Source organism: Bombyx mori, chromosome 17 (assembly GCF_030269925.1).
Source record: "Bombyx mori chromosome 17, ASM3026992v2".
NCBI classification, from domain to species: Eukaryota; Metazoa; Arthropoda; class Insecta; order Lepidoptera; family Bombycidae; genus Bombyx; species Bombyx mori.
Window position 1 is genome coordinate 11,633,914 of NC_085123.1, and position 27,268 is coordinate 11,661,181.

General features: G+C 36.5%; 1 protein-coding gene across 4 annotated transcripts in view; it reads left to right on the plus strand.

Annotated features, from left to right (window-relative positions):
- Nucleotides 1–27,268, plus strand: part of LOC101746405 (circumsporozoite protein) — a 119,341-nt gene that overhangs the window by 35,285 nt on the left and 56,788 nt on the right. For 2 of the 4 annotated variants that reach the window (XM_021352129.3, XM_012695849.4), the window contains exon 2: nucleotides 21,595–21,613. The exons of the other annotated variants lie outside the window; for them this stretch is intronic. The gene's annotated coding sequence lies outside the window, so the exon portion shown is untranslated. The remainder of the gene's footprint in view (nucleotides 1–21,594; nucleotides 21,614–27,268) is intronic. 4 annotated transcript variants of the gene reach the window in all.

The following is a 27,268-nucleotide window of genomic DNA, read 5'->3' on the forward strand; positions in this document are numbered from 1 at the left end:
CACGGCAGAAATAGGCAGCTGGTGGTACCCACCCGCGCGGGCTCACAAGAGGTCCTACCACCAGTAAAAAAATAAAAAATTTCAGAAGAATCCGTTTGATACTACTTCTATACTAAAGCTTTTACTTCGCTTTCAGTAGTTAAGTTACAAAGAAAAATGAGTGACAATTTTTTAATACGGCAATGTGAAGAAGCAGCTATTGTTCATAGCAACAATAAAATCTTACAAACTTGCTCTCTTCGATTTAACACAATTCCCCATGGTTGATGATTATAGTGCACCGACAGCGTTCGTGCCGCGGAAATGACACGAGCATCATTGGATCGAGAGTCCGAGAATCTTTGAGACGTTAGCTAAATTAGTGCATACCATACTCAGATGGGTTTATGTGAAATCTTGAATCGATAGGTTTGTGGCTTGAGCGCTCTAATAAACTCCACTTCCGTTCTTCAAATTCAAGTTTTTTATTAACACCAGTATTAAGTGCATTAGACACAATATTAGTGGTAATAGTGTGGCCAATCTAGTGATATGTGATTAGCAACTTTGTTATAGCAATGCATGGTGGCTACTTGAGATCATTGTCTTGGATGGAACTGCAAATAATAAGTCACTAGAGAAACTTGATCGCCCTACAGGTTTTTGTACGGGATTTTGTGTGTGCTAAGAGCTTTATAGCACTGGACCAATATTTAGGTTGAAATGACAAGTAACTTACGAAGAGGATACCTAATTATAATTTTTAATAAATAGCAGCGACACATTAAAATACACAAAATTTGTTTTGTAAATAGCTTCAGAAGCTTAAAAGGAAACTCTACTAACAGCCGCTTTTAATGAAACACATATAAAATAAAAGTAATATTTTAGCTTTAAAATTGCTTATTCAAAAACTCAAGGTTCTTATACCTAAATCAGAACCAATATTTAGGTTGAAATGACAGGGAAGTTATGAAGAGGGTGCCTAATTATAATTTTCAAAAATTAGCTCCGGCACATTAAAATTTACTCAAAATTTGTTTTGTGAATGGCCTGAGAAACTTAAAAGGAAACTTTGCTAATACCCGCTTTTAATAAAACAGATACATAAAAAAAATATTTTAGTTTTAAAATTGCTTATTCCAAAACCTAAGTTTCTTATAGGTATCTATCTAAATCAGAAAAAATATTTAGGTTGAAATGACAAGGAGCTTACGAAGAGGATGCCTAATTATAATTTTCAATAATTAGCTCCGGCACATTAAAATTTACTCAAAATTTGTTTTGTAAATGGCCTGAGAAACTTAAAAGGAAACTTTGCTAATAGCCGCTTTTAATAAAACACATACAAAAAAAGTACTATTTTAGTTTTAAAATTGCTTACTCCAAAACCCAAGATTCATATACCTAAATCAGGGTTAGCTTCGTTTTAATAAGCTCTCGTTACAGCTCCCGTTAAAGGCATTCGATTCGATGCTACTTTGTTTTGAATTGAGAATACTAATGCGACAGTATGAAATTTTGAAACAAGTCACCGATTGACGTTACGATAAAACGTTGGTTTGTTGTCATGTCAACGTTTATACAATGGTAATTTCGACCTGAATTCTTAGACAGGGTCTGTTTTTCGTCGATATTGATGATTAATTCTTATTTTCGTATTTGGGAATCTGTACGCGTGTGTGCCGTAGACGTATCTAATTTTTAACAGCAGTTTTAATAATATAACCGAAATTTTTACTTCAGCTTTCATTGTTTCATTCACTTTATGGTTGCTCATTAGCAACATTCTAAAAATCGCTGTACCTGATTTTGTAAAATTGATATGCGATTCAGTCGCTTATGCAGTTTTTTTAAAATTTGTTATTGTGTATAGTATCAACTCTAGTAAATTATAGATGAAGAACTAAAAAAATTTAGTACATAAAAATAACTTATTAACCAAAGTTGTTAGTTACGATTCTTTAACTATGTTATTACTTTCTCATGGTTCCCATAGTGATGTAGGACTATTTGCATCAATTTGATGCCGCGCAAAGTGTTTTGTGTCGCACGCGCAGGAATGCTATGGCCGGGGCCAAGCGATTCTAGACTTTATTTCGAATCGATAAAAATTGTAAATCGGTCAGTTTTTATTAATGCTGGTACTAAATATCTACGAAGAAGAAGGAAGTTCTGTAAGTATTTATTTGGCGTATTCCGAGCATTTTTTCAATGTTGAATAATAGAGACGTTGGAAAGTCTTACAAACTGTTCAAAGTGTGATTCAAACAGCCAGGATGGTGGCACATGTGGTACAGGTTCAGAATCGAATCTCTCGATCGATCGATCTAGAAGACGACGGGTTGATGCAGAGAAAAAAAGAGCTCTTTCTCACGTCCAGCCGCCTTCTTCTGCGAGATGGAGAACTCATCTTCTTCTTCTCACTCGGACACTCTTGTCAGAGTGGTCATGGTTGCGCTGACGCTGTATGTGCAGAAGGACCCGTTAGGTCGCCCATGCTCCCGACTACCGCCCTCCAGGCAATGCGCTTCCAGGTCTGGCGGTTCGAAGCGTTTCGAGTACATTCGACCATAATAGACTCACAGAAGTGCTCTAATTTCGCTAGTGCAAAGCACAATTCACAATTGTTGAAAGATAAATTTTTTCTAATGAAATACGTACTCAACAAATGTTCACGATTGACTTCCACGGTGAAGGAATAACATCGTGTAATAAAAATCAAACCCGCAAAATTATAATTTGCGTAATAACTGGTGGTAGGACCTCTTGGGAGTCCACACGGGTAGGTACCACCACCCCGCCTATTTCCGCCGTGAAGCAGTAATGCGTTTCGGTTCGAAGGGTGGGGTAGCCGTTGTAACTCTACTGAGACCTTAGAACTTATATCTCGAGGTGGGTGGTGCATTTACGTTGTAGATGTCTATGGGCTCCAGTAACCACTTAACATCAGGTGGGCTGTGAGCTCGTCCATCCATCTAAGCAATAAAAAAAAAAAAAAAGAATTGCTCTCCAAATAAAATTAACTATTTTAATACTTATATTGGTGATGGTTATGGAATATTCATTATATGAGTTCTCCAATTTTAAATGATGTCAGAGCTTAGTTAACAATAAAACAACTAAATTAAACAAACACAATTACGAATTAAAAACTCTCCGTGAATAATTTTATGGACCGTTTCTAATTGGTGGCAAATTCGCAAAATAAGGAAGCACGTTAAATATTCAAAGATTTAATTTATCACGTTTTTTTTTTTCACATTTGAATAATTGTTTTGTATAAAATCATAAATTTTAGATATTGTGTTCGTAAATTTCTGAAGTGGAACTAGCTATACAAGCAAATTCGTTACGTGAATTACGACAATGAACGGTATAAATACTATTTATTAGTGAATAATATCATAACAAATCGTCATGATTTTAGAAAACATCAAAGGCAATATTGATGCAAAAATACATCAAGCAGAGTAATAATATATGTAAATAGATATGTATCTATCTATCTATACACTGCAATTTGACAGTTGACATCTGTGTTTATATATGTTAGTTTCAATATTTGGGCTAAAGTGTCGGAAATATCCACAAACAGTTTGATAAATTTTCTAACCCTTGGAATTTTTATTGTAATCGCTTAATTTAATACTAGGGGTCATCCAGCGGTCGAAATTCGACAATAATTAAAATTATAAGTTCGAATTGATTATTAATGGTCTCTTGTCAACACTATACCTCTATAATCACAGATTTCGCCAAGGCTTACACTATGGACAAAGAATATTCAAGATCAAGAATATTAATCTATTCTCAATTTGACCACGGACTTTAAAAATGAACAAAAGAGTATATGATTTTACTGTTTTTGCGGTTCACGGCCTATTGAAGTGTAATTTTGTTTTAATAATTAAATTAACAAAAAAAAATAGACGTTAGTTAGTTAGCACAACCGTACTTTTTATTATATTTAGCCATCACAGAAACCAAAGAAAATACTGTACTGTCTGAAAATTGAATAGGTACATACATACGTATATGGAGAAGTTTATACACAATATAATCTATGACACATGTGGCGGTAGCTATCATACAACACAAGGTATTTGGCAGATGCCTGAATCTCGCTTACGACATTTTCAAGATGAGCTTGCATCGAGGCGTCTGCCGTTGGCAGTTGTGGTATGTGAGTTCCATCTGATGTGTTTACAATTTAGGTCACCCGCCAATATATAAGTTCCGAACAACATTCGGCTACCGATCAATTTTATCTGCTCGGTGGAAGATCTTCCCTTCGTCGTTATTCCACAACACATGTTCGAAATACAAGACAGTTACTGTTGTTTGGTCACCATCGCTCATTAGCAATTCTAGTGGCATAACCAAGCCGCTGCTTAATACCGAGGACTCCTTTAAATCTCGTTTGAACAAGCTCAAAGTACTTAAGGACTACCATGGAGGTAGTTCTTTGTTAATCTAATATATAAATTCTCGTGTCACAATGTTCGGTCCCATACTCCTCCGAAACCGCTTGACCGATTCTCATGAAATTTTTTATGCATATTCAGTAAGCCTGAGAATCGGCTACTATCTATTTTTCATACCCCTAAGTGATTAGGGTTGTCCACCCCTAACATATATTTTTTTTTGGACATTTTTATTGTTATAATGAGGTATTATGTGGTTGAATGAGGTTTTGTTATTTTTATTATATATTCCCTCATCGTTCACAGCACTACATACCTCTTTCACTCATTTACCACATCCTTACACACTTACAATAAGTTAGTTTTTTTTTCTACACTAGAAATTCCCTAGAAATCTTGTATATGGCAAAACAATGTTTGCCGGGTCAGCTAGTAAGATATTAAATTAGCTAAAACATTTAATAGCATCGTGTAATAAAATAAACATGCAATTTTGTGTTGTAACTTATTGGTGGGGCATAGTGTTAACATACGTGAATGCCTATTTCTGCCGCTAAGCAGACTCGCGTTCTGATGATTTAAAGTGCTATGCTATGCCATGGAGTGCTATGCTATGCCATGGAATGTTATGGTATTTGTTATGGTCGTTATGAGTATAGGCTCAGGTAACTTTAACTTTTGTTGAATCAATTGTATCTCGGTCTATAGCAACATATATTTAAATTTCTTTGAAAATAATTTTGGGACTAAAAACAGATAAATGTAATTATTTTCACAAAGACTTCTTCGTGATTTATTCGTGGCAAAAACAAAAAGTAAAAATCATAGATAATCTTAATTAACGAAATACGTAAATCGTTGCGACTTCCTGCCCACAATGCTCTAAGTACAAATGATATTTTAATTGCTCGCGGTTACCAGTGCGTGATCGTATTAAGAACCAATCTTGGCATCAGAGCTCACAATGAAATCTAGATGCTAAGTTAATCTGCTGCTACTCATCGGATCGGGGTAATTGCGGAATAAAATCATTAAAACCTACAAGCAAACTTCGGCTTTCACTGTACGACACAACGACTGAATTCGCACTTCGTGTCGACTATCACAGCACGTACATGACGGTAATAAGATGGATTTTCGCATATCAACTTGTCTCGCATGATATAACTCTCGTGATATTAAGCAGTAAAGCTTTTTCAGATGTAACAGCCGTCGGCAGTTGCGAAGCGTCATGTCCAAGTACCATGAATAGATTTCTTCGCGATCGCTAGAAACGGTGTGGATTAATTGTTATTAAATTTTTACTGTCTTCTTTTCTTTACGTTTTTTAGGATTTAGGTTTTTAAGTCGTCGTGGCCTAAAGGATAAGACGTCCGTTGCATTCGTATCTAGCGATGGAACTGTGTTCGAATCTCGCAGGCGGGTACCAATATTTCTAATGAAACACGTACTTAACAAATGTTCGCGATTGACTTTCATGGTGAAGGAATAAAAATGAAACCCGGAAAATTATAATTTCCGTTATTATTGATGGTAGAACGTCTTGTGACTCTTGTGAGTCCGCACGGGCAGGTTCCACCGTCCTGCCTATTTCTACCTTGAAGCAGTAATCCGTTTCGGTTTGAAAGGTGGGGTCACCCGTTTTACTAGACTGAGAACTTAGAACTCATATCTCAAGGTGGGTGGCGACATTTACGTTGTAGATTTCTATGGGCTCCGGTAAACATTTAACACCAGGTGGACCATGAGATCGTCCACCCTATTAAGGAATATATAAAAAAAAACAAAATGGTTATGTAGCAGACTTTGGCCACGTGATAATTTGATTATTTAATTGTAGTTTGATTTGGTTACAACTTCACGAGCGATATCTATATGTAAATGATTAACAGAGAAATAATTAATCCTGAAGTAACGTATATAACTCATCATTTTGTGTTTATAGTTGTGACACTAATTTACACATTTCGGTTAAAAATAATTATTGCCCTTTTAGGCAGACGAGCACCCGGCCCACCTGATGGTGAGTGGTTACCGTCGCCCATGGACTTCAGCAATGCCAGGGGCAGAGCCAAGCCGCTGCCTACCGCAAGTTGAAGTTATTAAATGTAATAAATTTCATAATTGTACCTTCACGGTAATTAAAAGGAGATTTGTTTTATTTCGTACTTAATAACGCGATGGTTCAGTTTACTGTTAACATCAATCATAAAGTAGTTTAATGTTAAAATCACCGGAAGATCATAATTACTCGAGATGCGATGTGCGGTTGTTCCGATAATTAAATACCAACGGGGCGTTTTGTTGATAAATGTATTGATTTAACGATACATAGGGAAATTAGTTGTAAACTTTCCACGCTCGTTCCGGGACTATGGTAGTCCACGGGTTGATACCACGTTCTAACCTTTACTGGTGGTAGGACCTCTTGTAAGTCCGCACGGGTGGGTCCACCACCTCGCCTATTTCTGCCGTGAAGCAGTAACGCGTTTCGGTTTGAAGGGTGGGGCAGCCGTTGTAACTATACTGAGAACTTAGAACTTATATCTAAGGTGGGTGGCGGCATTTACATTATAGATGTCTATAGGTTCCGGTAACTTAATACTAGATGGTCTATGAGCTTTTCCACCATCTATGCAATAAAAATAAAATAAAACCAAATAGGGAGTAAGGTCTACAACTCTTCTTTCATTCATTCATTAATTCATGTCGCAAACATCGTCACAGTAGAATTAACTGTACATTTATAATTTACGCCACTGGTTACATGAGCGAACGAGCTGACGGCTCACCTGAAGTTAAGTGGATACCGAGTCCAGAGACATCTTAATGAGAATTCCGCTTGGTGACGTGGGATCATAGTTTCAGTCGCATTAACGACTCAGGTACCTACATATACATGCGGGCTTACAACGCCTCCTTCCTGTAGCAATTACGCAAGCCATATGTCCGGGTTTTTTTTATATTATTACATGATGGTGTAATCTCGCGTTTCTGTCCGACCTCAAGAAAATGTTAATTATTTATTTTGTGCAAAGAAACGCAAATGTCAATTACTTTATAGCAAAATTTCCAATATCGAAAAATAAATGCTTAGACATTCGTGGTCAGGAAAACAGTAGTGTTAAAGTAAAAATCGTTTTAATTGTGACTCACAGAAATCGCATAGATTGGCTTTTGTGGTGAATTCAAGCGACTTCACGAACTTGAATATTTTTTGTAGCTTTTTATGCGCAGATCCACGGCCCTCCACATATTAAGTGATTACCGGATAGCTGAAACATCACAATAGGAGTGGGGTAGTTTTGTTTTGGTCGAACCTATCCTATGTAGAGTAGAACGCGGAGTATGTGGGACTGGCCACAGATGTTAAGAGCGGACCGCGGGTCCAAGGAATGGAATTTAGGGCCCTTTTTTCCCTACCTATACTGATAGCCTTGAGAGGCTATATCAGCGTTAGCCTAGCGTGTAGGTGAGCTTTCGGGGCTCAAACCGGAAGTGTTGCTAGCATTGGCCCTAGCAAGAGCAGTGCTTCGCAAAATCTTCCACCGGATTGGAAACGCGACCCACTGAGAAGATGCGGCGAGAAACTCAGTGGGCTGTGTCTATTGTTAATTTACTCGCCGAGCCCTTCGTCGCAAGCGTTGGGTTCGGCGGGGACGGCAACCGGTGCTTGAGGTACCTAAAAGCACCATTAATGGATCGGGAGGATCCGTGATGACGTATTTAGGGCAATAGGGCCCTAATGGGTAGGTTTGCTATTTTAGATTTTTTATTTATTTCTAATATTCATTCTATTAAATCACATCGTTGGTATAACTGTATTCACTTAAATTGTAAGCGAAGACCGTAGTTTTATTAAAGATTTCCTATTTTAGGAACACGCTGTACTGGTCCCTGCACGAGAAAATCGTAACGTAGGGGTTTTATTTAATTTGGAATTTTTAATTTAGTAATAAATCAAAGAGATGCTTTAAGATAAAATTCATAGAAATACTAATTAATATTATCTGTTTCATCTCCTTGAAAGCCACTCCGTTTAATATGCATCAGCTAGATATAAAACTATAAATAAATACGGTTATCAGCTATGTAAAGTATTGCTGGAAAGCGTTGAATAAATTATATAAGCAATTTTCTTTACATCTTCATTTGGACTTAGTTATGCAAAAATGATCCAACGTCGGAGCTTGGTGTTGATAATTTCAAAGCTGTCTTCGAGTTGACTAAGCGATGAGTATTCATAATTATAGAAAATTTACGAATTTTGAGCGTCCATTATGAAAAATATAATAAAGCGAGTGAGTGTTTAATGTTATGAACAATGAATTTTTCACTAAAACGATTACAATCGATTTGTAAAAAATAATTATTAGTACTGAGATTAGATCAGTTACTATCGCTAACTTTATAAAAAAACGTATCGTACGTTGACGATACTGTATTTAACGGTAGGCAGCGTCTTGGCTCTACCGCTGGTATTGCTGAAGTCCATGGGCGACGATAACCACACACCATCAGGTGGACCGTATGCTCTCGTCTGCCTATAAGGCAGTAAAAAAAAAATAACAAAATCTTTTTCTGGAGAACTAAAAGTTTCATAATTATCGAATGAATTTTGTGGCAATGCAATTACATATTAATTTTTATAAATTGTGAATATAGAAGATTGATAAACATAACAATTATTCACAATGAATCTCAATTCTGAGTTCGGTCATTCATCGAACAGCCCTTTTCCAAAATCCCAAAGTTTAATGCTCTAATGACAAAACATGAGACATTTTCTTAAATTATAGCATCAGAATTATTGTACTTTTTTGCTTAAGACTACCGGTAGCTTTGCGGATAGTCTGGTTTCACATTACTTGGTGGGCGATCTCACGGGGCTCAGCCTGAAAGACGTTGCCAACATCTGCCTTAGAAAGAGCAGTGCTTAGCTTCATCTACTACCGCATCGGTATCGCGACCTATTGAGAAGGTCATAAGTCTAATCATCATCATCATTCCCCTGCCCTTCTCCCAGTCACCTGGGGTCAGCGCAACATGTTTTCTTCTTCCATAGTCCTCTATCATATACCATTTCTTCGCTCACTCCCCTCTTACACATATTTCACGCAATCCATCCATTTTTTCTTAGGTCTACCTTTTCCTCTGTATCCTTCCAAATTCATAGCTAGCACTCTCTTACCAACCTCATTTTCATTTCGTCTCATCACATGTCCATACTATCTCAAACGCGCACTTCTCAGCTTCTCTGTCACAGGTGCCACTTTCAGACTTCCTCTAACATATTCATTCCGTATTCTATTCATTCTCGTTACTCCACACATCCATCGCAACATTCGCATCTCTGCTGCATGCAATCGCCTTTCATCCGCCACTTTAGTCGTCGTGGGTAGTAAGTATCTGTGGGTAAAATTGAGTTCGACGAGAACGGTTATCGGTGTTTGGAATGCTTAAAAACAGCAAAAGCGGATTGTTAGGATCCCAAATGACATGTTTAGGGCAACGGTGGCTGTAGGTTGCCCCGTCATCGGTTTTGGGTTGGTAATTTATTATTGTGCAATCGATATACCATCTCGATTTGACAATCGATTACTTTTCCATTAAACATGTCAGTTTGACGTACTTAAAGTGGATGTGAATAACTTTCGCCGCTCAGAGAATCTCAGCAAAGATCCACCGGAAATTGTTTTGCTTAACTGTCATTCATGTTTCATTAATGGATTAGAAGGTGGTTCTAGTAGTTTTAAAAGTATATCATTGTTTTTTTTTTATATCTGGCCATGTACATAGGTTCCGACGATCCGATTGATGCTAAGAGGTTATATCAGCCCATAGAATAAGATGTAGATAAATCGAAACCGCTTTTTTGTATAAGCCGCTTTTTTTACTGGTGGTAGGACCTCTTATGAGTCCGCGCGGGTAGGTACCACCACCCTCCAATTTCTGCCGTGAAGCAGCTATGCGTTTCGATTTGAAGGGTGGGGTAGCCGTTGTAATTATACTGAGACCTTAGAACTTATATCTCAAGGTGGGTGGCGCATTTACGTTGTAGATGTCCATGGGCTCCAGTAACCACTTAACACCAGGTGGGCTGTGAGCTCGTCCACACAACTAAGCAACAAAAAAAAAAGCCGTGGGGTATCGATTCACGAGGGCTCATTTATAATTTATGCTAAATCTTTTGATATATTAAAGGTTCATTTGACAAACAAAGTGATTAAATAAATTAAAGTGCAATCAATACAATCAAGCACGTTAATTGGCAACCGATAAATGTTTCACATTAACACAAAATATCGGCACCATTGAACGGCAAAAATTATAAATAGATATATGTTTAAATTGGCTCGCGCCCGGGAAATATAGCCTTCGAAATCAAGAAATCTGTCATATTCATAATTTAATATTATAATAAATAAACAATAAATACTTGCATGTAAGTGAGACTTGAAGTCGTCGTGGTCTAAACGATAAGACGTCCGATGCGTTCTTAACTAGCGATAGTAATAAAAATCAAACCCGCAAAATTATAATTTGCGTAATTACTGGTGGTAGGACCTCTTGTGAGTCCGCACAGATAGGTACCACCATCCCGCCAATTTCTGCCGTGAAGCAGCTATGCGTTTCGATTTGAAGGATAGGGTAGCCGTTGTAACGATACTGAGACCTTAGAACTATATTTCAAGGTGGGTGGCGCATTTACGTTGTAGATGTCTATGGGCTCCAATAACCACTTGACACCCGATGAGCTGTGAGCTCGTCCACCCATTTAAGCAATAAAAAAAAACATGGAAATCATCAATGCACGTTTCGCTGTGTTAAGCTCACAAAAACAAGGTCCGTCTATTACGGTCGTACGTAATTGATGGAACGGCCCTCGAGGCTTGAGAAGCGTAACTTGATTCACGGAAACTCCTGTCTTCATTGTCCGTTCGGTAATTGGTTATAAATTGCCTGTTTTTGAATAGCCACATTACGTAGAACCTAATATTTCACACGATAATGAACTACACACGAAACAAATTTCATTTATTTTTTTGTCATATGTATGTATTTACATATTACGGATATTAGTATTTTAGACACGATCTTATAAAGATTTTCAACGTAAACCTTTAATTTTTCTGAATTTAATCTCTGCGTGTAAGAGGATGAGGAGAGCAGCAGACCGGGCTCAGTGGTGTAGATTGGGAGAGGCCTATGTCCAGCAGTAGACGACTGTGGGCTGTTGATGATGATGATGATGATGATGATGATGTGTAAGAGGATATTTTTATAAAAGAAAAGAATAAAATTTAAAAAATCAAAAACTTGTGTGGTCCCTTTAGGAATCTCACGGCAAATGCATGTCCATTTGGCCCAACAAAAGCGGATCGCTCATATATATTTTGACGTATCTTAATTTTCTTTCGATTCTACTTACTTACCTTCTAATACTCGCCTACCTACTATCAAAAACTAATATAAAACAAATGCACTACTATTAAAAATACCGAACTATTATCGAATATATAGTTCCATCTTTCGACATGTAAGTCGCTATGAGTTTAGTATAGTTAAGACTTCCTCTAGGCGCGGGGACCTAGTAGGAGGTTCAGCTGCCGGCAAGCAAAATAAAAGGGGCGGCAGCGCTATACTGCACTTTATCGTTACTTGATGAATTCTGATTATTATTTTCAACTCTTGTCGCAGCCCGCATTAAAGAGTTTTTTTAATAAAAAACAAGATTTTCACTTGACTCATATGATTTTTCCAACATTTGGAGTTAATGTATCTATCAAAACACCATTCCACATTTAATTTAAGCACTTACTAGATGAATGTCTCGAAACGTTATCTCAAGAATTACGATCAGTCTTCGTTAAAATAATAAGCCACTAATACAAACAAACTTCACGACCATATCATTACGATCGCAATTCCATTACGCTGATACATTAGAGGTATCTTTTTACATCACAAGTGAGAGTTCTTGGCGCCTCGCTCGCATCAATGGAAGTCGTATGATTAATGAATCGGTATGATAGCGCGGATTTCCTGCAGAAAAGAACATTGTTTATGATCATTAAATTAAAATGCAATCATGAACGCGATTGTGTTTTAATGAAAGCATAAGTAAATCATAAAGATGTTGTGTCGGGCTCTGACAGAATCATAGATTATACCCTTAATATATTCGAGGACAGAATCTTAAAAGGTTTTTGACGTTTCGCTGACAGTTGTATAGTTTCGTCCTCCTTGATGTAATATGCTAGTCCATTATTCGTTGATAGAACTTATTAATTGTCTATGGTCTATAGTGAATATCGGATACTATTAGTTCTTTTTTTTTACCCATTTTTGACGTCTTGTTGAAATATTTCTTAACCATTAATAATCTATTTGATGACTTGAAGCAGACAGCGGGACTATTCTGGCTGAGTATAGTATATGAGTATAGTAGAGTGAACTATAGTAATAAGTAACTATACTGAGACCTTAGAACTCAGATCTCAAGGTGGGTGGCATTTATGTTGTAGATGTCTATGGGCTCCGGTAACCACTTAACGCCAGGTGAACTGTGAGCTAGATAGAATGAAATGAATGAATGAAATGAGAACAGATTTGTGAACTCTTTTCACGTTCGAACTGAACATTTACTATATTCGAGTTTTCACTCTTTTCCTAATGACCATATTAACATATATTATATGTAACAACAATAATAAACTCGAAATCAAATTGTAAAAGTACTTTTAATTTATCGTTAATTTCAACGTCAATTAAATTTAATTTTAACCAGTATTCATAATGACTGCTAGTAATTAAAACCGTGTTGCTGTTACAGTGTCCACGATCAGGATACCGCAGTTGTTCAAGTACAGACTAAAGATAAAAACGATAGCTACGACAATACGATAAATTATAATTTGCATAATTACTGGTGGTAGAAACTCTTGTGAGTCCGCGCGGGTAGGTAGCGCCGCCCTGTTTATTTCTACCGTGAAGCAGTAATGCGTATCGGTTTGAAGGGTGGGGCAACCGTTCTAACTATACTGAGACTTTAGAATTTATATCTCAAGGTGGGTGGCGTATTTACGTTGTAGATGTCTATGGGCTCCAGTTTCCACTTAACACCAGGTGGGCTGTGAGTCGTCCACCCATCAAACAATAAAAAAAAACAATACGAAATTCGAAGAAAGTACTGGGCTACCGATGCTCGTTTAGTCCTACAAAGTAGGAATCATTTACACCTTTCCTGTCACAGATACATACATCCTGAATACATTATTGGTCACGCTTTAGTTAGTATTTACATTACGCTCATTATAATTCTGACGACGATAATCGATAAATAGTGACCTAACCTGACTAAATAATAGTACCTAAAGAGTGACCTATTTGAATCGTGATGAAATTTCAATTCGTAGGTTTTTTTTAAATATCAGTGGTTCGTTATTTAATATGTAATTGGAATTCATCAAATCAGATGATCAAATTATTAAGAATGTTTCAACTAGTTTCAAGAATATAATTTATATATTAATACGTGAAGAAAATATAGAGAATATAGAGAAGAAGTGCACAATGCTAATATTTTTTTTAAATAATGCATAAAAGATACATTAAATCAATAAAGAAAACATTACACACACTACATACCATGTATTTGACGCACACACGCATGCATACTATTTATTGTCAAACTTTTGTTCTTAACGTCTGTTGTCAAATTGAGAATAGATTATATATTGTTTGTCTTTGTTATTATTTTTTATAGTGTAGTCTTGGCGAAATTTGTGATTATAGAAGTGGAAAATACAATCATAATAGTGTACAAACTTACAATTCCAATTAATTATAGTCGAATATCGACTACTGCGGGACCTCTAGTTTTTTCATCATTCATTTATAATAAGAATATAATTTTTGTTATTTCATAACTTTATTTGTTTAAATAGAACTGATTTAAAAAAAATAAGTGACATTAAAATGACTGACAGTGAATTTCGTAAAATGTGTCCGTTCAAAAATATACATAACTAGCGACCCGCCCTCGCTTCGCTTCGGAAACATTAAAACACACATGAAACCAAAAAAAAAATAAAAAAAAATAAAAAAAGTAGCCTATGTTCATCAGGGACAATGTCGGCTTCTAATGGAAAAAGAATTTTTCAAATCGGTCCAGTAGTTTCGGAGCCTATTCGAAACAAACAAACAAACAAATCTTTCCTCTTTATAATATTAAGTATAGACAATAATAGTGAATAAAACAAAAGAAAAATATCAATATTCATTACTGTAAATGAACCGCGTTTTATGACTGCGTTAATATTATTTGCCAATTACATGTTGGCAATGATCTTTGAAGGAACATTTTACATTAAAATATTTTAACAAAGGTTTATTAGGTTTTATCGTTCTTGTTTTATTATATTTAAACTGTGTCATAAAACTCTGCTACCGCTACTATGATTTGCGATTGACATTACCTTAGCCCTATAAAATTCAGTTCGTGATTATATTGTTACATTAATATGTCTTATGATATTCTAGAAATGTATTGAGTGATTGTTTTATGTCGATGTTGCGTTGTGTGCGATCTGTATTTATTGTTTTGAGATATTTATTTTACGCTTCATAATATAATTTAAAGACTTCATATAAGAGAAATATAAAGTTGATGCGTTGCTCTTGGCAGCTGGATTTGAAAAAGAGGTGGTGTCAATGGCGGACGTCACTCGCAGACGCTTTGACGTTCAGAAATTGAAAAGTCAACTAATAGCTAGATGGTTGATTAGTTTCAATCATCGGGCAGATGCTAAGCATAATAAATGAGCCAATCAAGAATAAGGAAAGGAGAAAGGAAGATGTTAACCTATTGTGGTTATTAACAAGATTGGTCTTGTAAAAGTCCACGTTTGGACGAAGCAGTCCAAAATTTTATTATAATACTAGCTGACCCGGCAGACTTCGTAGTGCCTCAATCGATAAATAAAAGACCTAAACTCTTGTATAAAATAAACTTAAAACACACATCCAAGGGAAAACAAAATTGTTATTTTTATTTCATTCGGAGCATTTTCATATTTATCTACCTTTTAAACCTTCTCTGGACTTCCACAAATAATTCAAGACCAAAATTAGCCAAATCGGTCCAGCCGTTCTCGAGTTTTAGCGAGACTAACGAACAACATTTCATTTTTATATATATAGATAATATATCGCTCCCAATCGCTTCCATTGTACCCACCTCGGGTACTATGCTATGAGATCCAATTTCGATTACCATTCGATATTTGCATCTACATTCAAGATGTTTAGCATTCGGGTCTGCATGTATGGCTTCTTTCTATAAAGCAACATACAGCAAGCTTATAGAAGGCATTTTGTAAATTATAATTTAAAAAATAATAATGGGAATCTGCGAAAATATATAACTCTTTACCTCTGACAAACTAAGTTTAGTCTGGTGGTTAGTCTCTAGTAACTCAAGTTGCTCTGCGGATGATTTCAATTAAATTACGGCACATAACTAATTAATTGTTTCTTGTCTTGTCTTAGAATTCATTTGCTTTTAATGTACATCAGTAAATGAGAAAGAGGAATCTAATTATAACTATGTAATTAGAAGGTACAAGTTTATGGAGAAAGTTTATTAAATATCTTCTTCTTTTTATGTATGGTCATTGGCAACTGTTGCCAGTATTGAGTTTATAAAAATATTCAATTATTAAATACATACAACATTTCTGTAAGTTCTGTGATATAAAAAAATGTATGAAGTAAAATGATGATAGTTGGGATGAAATTCAGTGAAAGTTACAGTAAAATATCAAAGAGCCCAAGAAGCCCCGTTTATGGTTTTTTTTTTCATTTACCCACATTTTATTATTTATTGTATTATCTATATTTGAACCTTCATAGATACTAAAGAGCTAATACATTTTATACATTTAAATCCGGAGAATAAAATAATTCACACAACTTCGCTCCTTTTGTTCCTGCCAAAAATACTCTTTATTCATCTCGTTACTTGAACTAAAAACATAAAATACGTTCAATGCTTAAGAGATTAATGTTTTTTTTTAATATTGAAATGTGTCGCATCATAGACTTTTTGGCGGGAACGCGAAGAGTGAGGTTGTGTGATTTGTTTTATTTTGTCTATTTAGTGTTTCTTCAGGTTTAAATATGTAATAACGGTGGATTCTTAACTGTTTAATATCCGTGAAAGTGCACAAATGTGGGAAAATGAAACAAAGCCGCTGAACGTAACTTCTCGGAATAATCCAAAAAGTCCACTGAAAAAGTCTCAGTAAATGTCCACCATTTTACTGAGATTATATGTCAGCCCATATCATTTCATCTTATTTAATTTCATTTCACTTCGTATTATCATTTTTCGTAAAAATGAGAATATAAATTAAAATAAGACACAACTTAAAGGTCTTAGTTACCAGGTCATAAAATCGCTAAAAATAATAATGTCGCATCATAAAAACAGCTGACACGCGGCGTCAACGAACTCGCATATCGCGTCGTATACACGAGCAAGCCATGCGTAGGCTACCGTGTACCTATAGTGTGTGGTTTGTGACGGTCGAGATTTGTAGATACGCTTTAAAATACAGACTAAATAAATATCAAATTACTGAAAATAGCATTATGCTTGGCTTAGCAAATTAATGTTGTCACTCTCGCCTCGTTGGCTAAGGTTGATTGGGCTGATAAGCGAAACCTTAATTATTTTCTATTCCAAATCCGAAGAAATTTACATTTTTTTTATTACTTAGTTGGGTGGACGAGCTTACAGCCCACCTGGTGTTAAGTAGTTACTGGAGCCCGTAGACATCTACAACGTTAATGCACCACCCACCTTGAGATATAAGTTCTAAGATTTCAGTATAGTTACAACGGCTGCCCCACCCTTCAAACCGAAGCGCATTACTGCTTCACGGCAGAAATAGGCAGGGCGGTGGTATAGTATAGTCCTATTTATACACAGAACATACGAAGCTTACCTTTCTGATTATTTTAAAAAGAAAAATAATTATTTATTTATTGTTGATTATCTACATGCCTACGTGCTTATCATAACTAGTTCATAAATAATAAAAATACTTTTACGGTTTTTGAAATTATTTATAAGATAAACGGCTATAATGTTCAAATGTTGACGAGTACCGCCTCAGTTCTCCGTGACCACGAAAACTGTAAAAACGGGAAATTAAACCGTAAAAGTAAATTTTAATTATGTCGACTTTCGAACAAATCGACGATAATACCGCTAGATAGTTAAATATGTTGTATACGTAATATGTAAAAATGTTATTACATTGTGCAAAGCTTTACGTGGTTTAAAAAACCATAAAAAAATTATTTTAGTTTATAGATTACACCCAAGATAATTAAATGCTGATCCATCTCTTTTTTTTATTGCTTAGATGGGAGGATGCGCTCACAGCCCGCCTGGTGGTAAGTGGTTACTGGAGCCCATAGACATCTACAACATAAATGCGCCACCCACCTTGAGATATAAGCTCTAAGGTCTCAGTAGTTACAACGGCTACCTCACCCTTCAAACCGAAACGCATTACTGCTTCACGGCAGAAACAGGCGGGGTGGTGGTACCTACCCGTGCGGACTCCCAAGAGGTCCTACCACCAGTGATTACGCAAATTATAATTTTGCGGGTTTGATTTTTATTACACGATGTTATTCCTTCGCCAGGGAAGTCAATCGTGAACATTAGTTAAGTACGTATTTCATTAGAAAAATTGGTACCCGCCTGCGGGATTCGAACACCGGTGCATCGTTACCTACGAATGCACCAGCCGTCTTATCCTTTAGGCCACGACGACGACAAAACAACATCCTGATGTACTGTAGTATTCATGATCGATAAAGTTCGCAAGGGTGCGAATTTCAAATGCGCTCAGTTAAAACAAAAATTACCACTCGAATTTTTAAGGAAACCGTAACTTGATATGCTCTGATTGCTTAATTAATTGTTGAAGTATGCACGTAACGAATGTTAAATTAACCATGTAATGAGAGCTTTGCGAAAATTTTGCGAGCGAAAACTTTTAGTGCGTTTAGTTCTTTATTTAGCCGACTTTGAAAATGAGGAGTTAATTTCAATTCAGGAGTTCAGTTTCATTACTCCGTGACTTGAAAACAAACAGATTATGAAAATTATATTATTGTTTGAAAACTTTATAGTCTCTTTATAGTCTCTCTTATGGGACTTTATAGTCCCATTCTTAAATTTAATTGATGTATTCCACTGCAGAAATCGGTGGTCAATTTAATTTTACAATTAACATATTTTTATTGCTCCTAATATTTTTCATTTAAATATATTATTATGTATTTTTTATTTAAAAAATGCGAAGTCGAACTTATTTATTGCGTTTAAAAGTTGCAGTACTAATGTTTTATACTAGTATTATTGAAGTAGATAATATAATAATACTAGCTGACCCGGCAGCCTTCGTAGTGCCTCAATCGAGAAATGAAAGACCTAAACTTTTGTATAAAATAAACTTAAAACAAACAAAATGAATCCGTCCGACGGGGGACACATCAAAGGAAAAACAAAATTGATATTTTTATTTAATTCCGATCATTTTCATATTTATCTACCTTTTAAACCTTCTCTGGACTTCCACAAATAATTCAAGGTCAAAATTAGCCAAATCGGTTCAGCCGTTCTCGAGTTTTAGCGAGACTAACGAACAGCAATTTGTTTTTAGATAAGTATATTATATACTTAAGTATAGATAGAAGATAGATTATTGTTTGAAAATGTTATAGTCTCAAAGTAGTCCCAGTCTCAAATTTAATTGATGTATACCACTGCAGAAATTGGTGCTCAATTTAATTTTACAATTAACATATTTTTATTGCTCCTATTATTTTTCATTTAAATATGTTGTTTTTTTATTGCTTAGATGGTTAGTTATGTATTTTTTATTTGAAAAATTCGAAGTCAGATTTATTTATTGCCTTTAATAGTCACAGTACTATTAATATGTGACTATACTGAGACCTTAGAACTATATCTCAAGGTGTGTGGCGCATTTACGTTGTAGATGTCTATGGGCTCCAGTAACCACTTAACACCAGGTGGGCTGTGAGCTCGTCCACACATCTAAGCAATAAAAAAAAAAAAAAATATAATGTTTTATGCTAGTATTGTTGAAGTAGATAATAAAATAATATTAATAATAATAAAGCAGTTAGACCTGCCCCACGAGACTATCGCCATGTGGCAGACACATTTATTCAACTTTCATTGTTCCGATAGTTAAGTCGGTGCACAGTTGATAGCATAAAAAACATCAGAAAGTTTCGCTACCCCACTGGGTTGGGGGTCTTGTACAGAAAGCCCTGTCCTTGATACAGAGCATATTGTGGGAAGTTTCTCTGCAGGTGCTGACCGGGCACGGATGCTTCGGGAAGTACCTGCGCCGGATAGGGGCTGAGCCGACGACGAGGTGTCACCATTGTGGACACGATCTGGACACGGCGGAGCATACGCTCGCTGTCTGCCCCGCTTGGAAGGTGCAGCGCCGTGTCCTGGTTGCAAAGATAGGACCTGACTTGTCGCTGCCTGGCGTCGTGGCATCGATGCTTGGCGGTGATGAGTCCTGGAGGGCTATGCTCGACTTCTGCGAGTGCACCATCTCGCAGAAGCAGGCGGCGGGGCGAGTGAGGCAAAGCTCTCCTCACTACGCAGAAACCCGCCGCCGCCGAGCAGGGGGTCGGGACCGGGGTCGTATCCGTGACCTGGCCCCCTAAGAGCTAGGGATCCCACCCGTTTTGTGCGGGGAGAGACCCAGACGTGGGGTGGCGTGTTTTGCACGCTCACCCGCAGTAGGAAGCCGGGTGATGGTAGACCGCGTTCCCCCGACCGCTCTGGGGGAAGGTGTAACGCGGCGCCATCAAAGCGGGCTCTCGGCCCGCTGAACGAGGGAACCGGTGGTCGTGTCGCTGGCGGCCGCCAGTCCGGCGTCCGTGGGACGGTGGGATGGATGTAATGTGCTCTGCGTCAACCCTGTCCCGCCGTTTCAATAGCCCCGACTGGGCTCCGGCCCGGTCCGAGGTAGGGCGCCGGTTGTGAGCGGCAGGAGTTTTTAGTGAGGTTCAACTCCCACATACCCCACCTGCCGCGGGGGTGGGGATCCGGCGATTTTCTCCTGTGGAAAAAAAAAAAGGGCCCGCGGTTCGCTGTTGCGGACCAGTCCCACATACCCCGCGTGCCCCCTAGGCGCGGGGACCTCGTAGGAGGTTCGGACCCCGGCCCGAAAAAAAAAGTGTTGTCGGCATTGAATCAGTGACCTTGAGACATTCGTGAAAACATAAACCATCAAATATTTAAAAGCTACAAACAACAAGTTTCGTTATTTTTTAACATACCTACTTCTCAAACGATTCATATACACTGAATACATATTAAAAGAAACACAATTTTATTATGCTCTGTAGTATTTTCTTCTCTTAAACTGTACTATATCCGAAACATCGGAAATAATGTAATTATTATAAAAAGCGTGAGATTAAATCGTAAAACACTTTTTAATTACGTCTACGACTCGTGAAAACCGGAGAAAATTCTCGAATGACTGACTCTCACTAATGACTATTCATCCATCATTTGTAATGAAATTATAGCCCTTGCTATTTGTGTGCTCACTCAAATTTGTGTTGTGTTAGTGGAATTGCTCGGGGTCGGTAGTCCTTTCCAGAATCAACACAAGGGCGATACTTCCTAGGTCAGTAGTCGACAACGTTTTCATCCAAAAGAGCCAAATATAGATAATACACAATTGTAAATACACAATTGAAATTTATTCAAAGAGTCAATCTTCAAGCGGATGTGCCCACCGCTGGTCTATGAATTTAAGTGTTTTCTTTCATTCAAGTCAAATTCCGTAGACAAAGGACTGTGTATTTTAAACTAATATATAAGTATTTTTTTATCAACATCCGACAAGAATGACTTTATTGATTTTAAAAATAACTTTTACACTACCAGACACAAGCTTTTTATAATACAAAATTACTACTTACGCTAACTGCTACAATATTTAAAAACGTTCTTTTTGAAAATGATTTCATTATAATTTTATTTACAACAGACAAGCTATTTGATGTAAACAGACTATTGTTAACTTACTCTTATCTGTTACAGATTACGAGATAAACCTCAGGTGAGTGAGTCCGTCTAAGTTTATTCTGTGGAAATTATTACCTTGATGGAGAATGAATGAGATGAAAAAGAATACGCGATTACATTGTGTTCTTTATAAACAGATACGCCCTATCATAATTTAAAATTTATAGTTAAACTCACTGATGATCATAAATAGCTAATAAAGGTTTTTCTGTTATAACTTCCTTCTATCTATTGTTGTAGCGAGCTAAAGTATTTTCTTCTTCTTCCCGTATCCCATATTTTGTTGGGTCGGCAGTATGACCTCTTATCACGGTGCATAGGGATTTGGCAAATAGGGATAGGGAATCGGCTGCTTGTCTATCGTCAAACCTCCTTTGGTTATATTTCCAAATATCCATTGCCACGTGCCGATAGGTAGGGGCTTTTACTGTTTATTTTTTAGTGTTTCTAATTCAATGCTATTAATTTTATTGCTAAAATCATTTACACCAAAATTTAGACTTTCAAATACCAAAAGATGAAAATTTCACACTTTACCCGTTTTTTTCTGTTTTCGTCATAATAGCGAAATGAAGTACATGCTAATAATATGAGTCTCATCAAAATGATGTGGCTTTGTGATATTGTACATACTAATGATCACTCAATCAGATAAGAAAAACTGAAAAAAAGTAAAGCGATTTAGGACTATAGTCCTTTATTTGCCTATACATATATAGACAAATAAAGGTTGTCGCGAATACATTACATAATATATTATGAAAACAGTAAGCCGTGACCTCGAAAATTAGCTCAGAAAAAAAAAAAACTAAAGTATTCGAAGCGTTGGAAATAGAATAATGACAATAAAAAACCCGAGATTACATCGTAAAATTAGTTATGATTATGTCTAGAGCTCCCGGTAGAAAACACTACGTTTATGGATATTTATTATAATATTTACTACGTAACAAGACTTTCTCCGGTTTATTTTGTTTATAATATTGTTCTGTTTCAGTTTCGTTTACTTTAATAATATTTTTTTTTAATTTATTTATTTAAGGTCGCTTTTTAACAACTAGGGTCATTAATGACCACAGCTTACAGTATCATTTTGAGTTACATTGACTTCGACATCATACTAAATTATACAAACCAATGATCTTTAAAAAACTAAGGGTCTGCTTATACCCATCTTGAGTCAGACAGTCTGTTAAATTATCAGGGATTTTACAAAATTGTCTTTCTATGTCATATGCTTTACATTCAATTAACAAGTGTACCACAGTTTGATCCATACCACGCTTACATTTGTTTTTTTACTTTAATATTATGTCTATGTGATCCTTTGGAATTAACAGTTGAAAAAACTTTCAAGTCAATGTTAGCTTGAATTATTAGGTGTATCATTTGAATAGTTTGAAATTCAAACTGATCTGTGAAAATTACACGTAAACCAATTTATGTAATATAATTAAAATCGTGACGAAACGATTGAAGAGTTTCTTTAATAATTAAGTACTTGTATATTTAAACTTTAAATTTAAATCGAGAGCGAGATTCAATTAATTCAATCTGCGTAATAAGTACGTGATGATGCAATTAATGCAATTAATAAACACATTAAACTTTCTCCCGAAAAAAATAAGAACAGTGTTTAAAAATAGTGATTTTCTCAGCACTTCGTAATGTTAATACATATACTCAATGTTAATCCCGCTAGTATAACCGACGCCTTAATCGACTTCAAATTTTCATTCAAAGAGTTTAATGTTTTTGCATTTTCACAGCATTTTTCACAGCATACAAATTAATATAAATTATCATTTAACATACCTTCCTTATTGCGTTTCTGTAATATTCAACCAAAGTTCATTATTATCTATCAGTGGCGGTAGATACTTACTTATATTTACTTCTTCGGCTCTTTAAGTACGTCTTCGGCAGTGCGGTATTGGGATGGAATAGTACCGCCATCTATTCCCGCGGGTGTCGTGCTACGCGATTAAGGTATCGGAGAATAGGCACCAACTCGATACTACCAGAGCACTACGATTATCAACAATTATTTACTAATGGCATGGCGTATTTTAAGCTCGCATGGGTTGAAAGCACGGTTCTGCCTATTTCTGAACGCAAGCTGTCGTGCCTTTCCGTTTCAAAGGTGGAGCAGCTGTAATACAGCGGTAGACAGTGGCTTGACTCTGCCCCTGGCATTGCTGAAGTCCATGGGCAACGGTAACCACACATCAACAGGTAGGCCTTGTGCTCGTCTGGCTACAAGGGCAATAAAAAATAAATAAAAAAATACAATGCAATTTAAATTTTGATCTCACGACTCTGCTGTGATATTTTTAAGCTGCGGTAATCATTTAAAATCAGGTATTATTTAAAATTCAGGTAGGTAAATGAATTTTTTCGCGTATTCTATTAATTTATATACTATAAGATACATGATAACTTTCTTAAGATTTAAGTGCGCATAAAATTTGCTCATAAGAGCACCTTAGCATCTCTTAGCGTACCCTTATCGCATTTACTTAGTCGCAAGAATGCACTAGAGCTAAGGCTCAAAGCATTAATAGCTGACGTCGTGAATTAAAAAAAAAAAGGAATATTCCAGATACTTCCGTCGTCCAACATCTAACAATAAATAAACCTTCACGCATTAAACGCGCTAAGAAATAAACGTTTTTAATCGCTATTTAGCAACGCAAATAAACCACAGCGACATGTGCAACGGTGAATAAAACACTCGGTCGCATAATAAATCATTATGTAATATAAACGATTGTAAATAAAGTTTTTACACCTAAGACGGCCGCTGGTTATTTAGGTATCGCATAGCAAAGAGCAGTTTTAATGTTACTCGGATTTATTGGTCTTGATAGGAGAATTGCGGGTTACGTTTTATTTAAATAATGCGATTTAATTGATTGTAATTCAAATGGCTTATAAGTATTTTAGTACTGACATACGTTTAGGTCTTATAAGCTTTAAATAAAAACTGTTTTTTTTTTTTTTTTTCAAATAATATCCGACGTTCATACATTGGAATATGTTACAATTTTGTGTGGAAAAATTTCGTGCCTGTCAGAATGAGGTTGAGCCGTAATGATGTTTTAAATTATCATACATTCGTTACATGAAGATTTCAACTGCTAACTTAGTTTGAAGTACTACTGAAAGCTATAAAGACGATCTCACAACTAAATTGGCATCATGTCTACTAGAGCTTATTTAAATTGTGACGTGACGTATAATATCGGCTTTGTGATATCTGAAAAATCAAACCCGCAAAATTATAATTTGCGTAATTACTGGTGGTAGGACCCCTTGTGAGTCCGCACGGGTAGATACCACCACCCCACCTATTTCTGCCGTGAAGCAGTAATGCGTTTCGGTTTCAAGCGTGAGGCAGCCGTTGTGACTATACTGAGACCTTAGAACCTATATCTCAAGGTGGTGTGTGGTGGTATTTACGTTGTAAATGTCTATGGACTCCAGTAACCACTTAACACCAGGTGGGCTGTGAGCACTGTCTATATAGCAATAAAAAAAAACCTTACCTTCATAGTTGTTTGTACTCTTGGCAGAGTGATCGTGGTCATCAGTTCGGGTGGTGGTGCGCTTCACAAGACGTCGCCATTTCTCGCATACCGCGTTCCTTCTAGTGTACTCGTTCAAGGGATCATTTAGCCTTTATTTGGTAACGATGATCTGCCGCGATGATGTCTGATTGAGGCTTAAGTTATATTGTATAAGCCCTGCCTATTTCTGCTCCAACATCTATCCAATTTCTACGGTGAAGCAGTAATGCGTTTCGATTTGACAGGTAAGACAGCCTTTGTACTGTAAAAGTGAGATTCAGAACTAATGCTTGAAGTTGGGTGACGGCATTTACGTTGCTGATGTCAATGGGATCAGGTAACCACTTAACATCAAGTGGACCGATCAAACGTTTGAGCAATAAAAAAGTCTGTTCCACTCTTCTGCCTCGCGATAGAAATATAGCTTGATACATCTATACTACTATTATAAAGCCGAAGAGTTTGTTTGTTTGTTTGAACGCGCTAAGCTCAGGAACTACTGGTCAGATTTCAGTGTTAGATAGCCCATTTATTGAGGAAGGCTATAGGCAATGTAACATCACGGTAAGACCAATACAAATGGAGCACCGATAAAGAATGTTTCAAAATATTTTCACTTTCTACGTAAATAAAGTGGGGGTAAAATTTAGCGTTATGCCAAAGTAACTATTCCACGCGGGCGAAGTCGCAGGCATAAGGCATAGTCAAATATAAAATGTATCTACAACATATTAGTGAATTCAACGTATAAATCATCCCATGACAAAACAATGCTAAACTAAACGCGTTTCCAGTGTCTGCAGAACCGTTACACTAATACAAGCAACGACTAGACTACAACACTAGTGTCCGACACACCAGCCATTGTGTTGGCTCGCTGTCGTGTGTTCGTATTTATTTATGTCCTATTATCAGTCCAGTAGTGGCCTATAGAATAGAAGACGAAATACAGTATTATTATCACAGCTTTAAATGAAGTTAGCATAATCTATTATCTATAATCTAATATATATAAATACAATTTATTATTATTAACAAAAAGTCAAATCAAAACAATTTAACATAAATCAACTGACACAGTAGAACAGATCTTCCAATGCGCTTGAAGGAGGCACAGTTCCCAAGATACTGGCTACGTTGCCTCGTTGGACAGCCAGACTCACTCTCTGTGCAAAGTACCAGCCAGCCTTAGCATCACGTGTAACCTCCTTCAAGCGTTTGGAGATTTCTGTTAATCTATAATATAATAATGGGGCTGCAGGGCGGGATCGATGGAGACAGTTGGTTGACGAAATCGGACGGAGTCACGATCCTCAGCAGTGAGGAACCGATCGAAGAGAGAGATAATATAATATATTATTATTAACCTATCTATTACTAATAAATAAATTTGCATCGTGTCAAAAAAAAATTTTTTTTCGGTTCACCCAATATCCTATCACAATACCTATATGAATCTGATATACATCAACGAGTATGCACTTATATATGTTTAAATATTAAATTAAAGACCCTGACAGAGAGAGTAAACCCAAAACTGTTCGTTAAATTCCCAAAATGGGCGCCCACCAATTTTGGCCCAGCAGTCAGGACTGCTTTTTATTTATTTATTTTTATTTTTCCTACCTAAGCTTATAGCCTTCAGAGGCTATATCAGCGTCGCCTTAACTAGTAGGTGAGCTCACGGGGCTCAAACCTGATGACAAGATAAAACTTATCGTTAAATGGGTACCCAAGACTCTTGGCCCAGCAGTCAGGGCTGCTATTTACTAAGCCAACGGTCAGCCAATTTGAACTGCTTTACAAATGTAGTTGACCTGACTAGACTCCGATGTCTGATCCGAGGGCAGTGGAATCCTTGTTGTGACATTTTTGGGATCCTGTGTCTCCTTTAATATCAAGCGGAATGTGTGATCGTATTTATGGGTCAATAAAAGGTTTTCTATTTTTGTTTAATGCTGTTCAAAATCTAATCAGAATAAATGTAGTTTCAAAAAACCAAAAAAAGACACGATTATAATATAGCAAACCGAACTAACAATTCATTTAATCTTTTTTTTTTAAAAACGATATACTGGCCAGGATATTAGAGCGAAGTTGTAGTATTGTGTTCTAGATGC